We start from the raw sequence: 2,606 nt of genomic DNA, 5'->3' as shown, positions 1-2,606 counted from the left end.
CAGCAAAGGCAGTGCTGAGAGGGAAATTTATAGCTCTACATTCTTACATTACAAAGGAAAAAAAGATTTCAAACCAGAGGCACAAACTCAAAATTGGAAGGACTAGAAAAGAGCAAACTAAAACCAAAGTAAGGAGGAGGAAGGAAATACCAAAGATAAGGAGTAGAGATAAATGAAAGACAGGACAAAAACAAACAAACAAACAAACAAAAAAAGAGAGATTCAACAAAACTAGAAATTTGTTCTTTGAAAAGATCAATATTGACAAATATTTACCTAGATTTAAAATGAAAAAAAGAGAGAGGACCTTTAAGGTGGTCTTACTGTCATAGTGATACTAATTTTGGACTACTGGCCTACAGAACTCCAGAACTGTGAGAAAATAATTTGCTTTGTGTTAAGTTAAAAAATAAAAACAAAACAAAGAAACAACAAAAACTACCCATCAGCTATGTTTTTAATATAACCATGTGTTTCTTACATTTAAAAACAAGCCCATGTAATCATTAGGTTTATAGTTTTGTTTTCTTCTTAAATAGTAAGGGATACCAATTCCTTAAAATTGGGACTTGGTAAAACAGTTATAAAGCTAATGCACTGCTTTAGACTTACGCTTGCCATAGTTCTAAAAATGGATTTTACATAATTTCTAATTGTTTTTCTTAAACATCTGCTTAAATATACTGCTTAGAATGAATTATAAGTATCCTTTCCTTTGACTGCTCTCAACAAATATATTTATTCGTATGAAATTATTAAATGGATTTTATTTTTTATTTAAAAAGTAGATTCATACTTTTGGTTTGTTTATATTTTTTCCTCTAGAACACAGGCAATAATGATCTTAGAGATCATAATGGGAGACTTATTTTTCCTAGAGAAATTTTAATTTCTGATGTTTTAAAATTTGGAAAAATACAGAATCAAGGAAACACTCTGATGAAAAGCTACTAGTTATTGTTAACTTGGTCATATTGATGTTGAATGATAACACTTGGTTTCAGATTGCTACCTGACAAAAAGATGATTAATAAATAAGATAAAAGTATGCCCTATGGAAATGTTGACTCTTTGAGAGAAAGGGTCTGAAGTAGCATTGAAAATTCTTTTCCTAGGGCAATATTTTTGGGGGTTGATTTTTCTTTTTCTTTGATGATACATATTTATCCTTGCTACTTTATTCTGTTTTTGGTGTTGACCCTTCAATTAACTTTAGAAACTCATCTACTTTTTTTATGCAATTTTATTGAGATATATTCACATGCCATAAAATCATCCGAAGTGTACAATCAGGTGTTCACAGTTTTATCATATAGTTGTTCATTCTTCACCACAATCAATTTTTTGAACATTTTCATTACTCCAAGAATTAAAGATGAAAATAAGAATAAAAATAAAAACAAAAGTAAAAAATAACACCAAAAAATCTCAAACTCATTTACCACCACCCCCCAATGTTCATCTACTTTTTGTCCCAATTTTTTTCTAATCATCTGTCCATATGCTGGATAAAGGGAGTACAGGTTACAAGTTTTCACAATCACATAGTCATCCTGTATAAACTATATAGTTAGATAATCATCTTCAAGAATCAAGGATACTGGATTGCAGTTCAAAAGTTTCAGGTATTTCCTTCTGGCTATTCTAATACACTAAAAACTAAAAAGAGATATCTATATAATGCATAAGAATAAACTCCAAGAGGACCTCTTGACTCCATTTGAAATATCTCAGTCACTGAAACTTTATTTTGTTTCATTTTTCTTCCTCTTTCTGGTTAAGAAGACTTTCTCAGTCCCACAATGCACTGGGGACTACCATTGTAGTAGAACAATCCCTCAATCTTGGGGTTTGCACATTATAGTTAGTACACATTAGTGTTTGTTTTTTCAATTATGGCTTATTTCACTCAATGTACTCTCCTCAAAGTCCATTCACCTAGTTGCATACCTCATAACTTCATTTCTTCTTGCCACTGCTTAATATTCCATTGTATGTATACCCCACAGTTTACCAGTCTGCTTATTGGTCAATGCACCCTGAAGTCACCTCTATCCATTGCAAATCATGAATACTGCCACCATAAACTAGTATGCAATGTCCATTCATGTCCCTGCTCTCAGTTCTTCCAAGTATATACCCAATAACAGGGTGGTAGGGCCATATGGTAATCCCCTAGTTAACTCCCTGTGGAACTATCACACTGCCCTCCAGATGAGCTGCCCCATTCTACTTCCCTACCAACAGGGAATAGGTACATTGCTGTCTCCACATTTTCTCCAGCACTTGTATCCCTCTGTACATTTTTTAAACAGTTTTGGTCACACACCATACAATCCATTCTAAGTAAACAATCAATGATTCCCAGTATAATCATATAACTATGCATTCACCACCACAATCTATAAGAGGACAATTCCATTTCTTCCCCAAAGAGGAAAAGGAGAGAAAATATGAAGAATAAAAATACAGAAGATAGAAGAAAAATTTAAATAAAGTAATATACAATGAAAAGGTAAGAAAACAATACCACCAAGTATCTCATATCACTCCCTTACATCCCCCTCTTATAGTTAGCTTTGATATACAACCTTGTGTACAATTAA

The sequence above is a fragment of the Choloepus didactylus genome, chromosome 13, assembly GCF_015220235.1.
Source record: "Choloepus didactylus isolate mChoDid1 chromosome 13, mChoDid1.pri, whole genome shotgun sequence".
NCBI classification, from domain to species: Eukaryota; Metazoa; Chordata; class Mammalia; order Pilosa; family Megalonychidae; genus Choloepus; species Choloepus didactylus.
The sequence above is the reverse complement of the archived record's forward strand: the minus strand, read 5'-3'. Positions refer to the sequence as shown.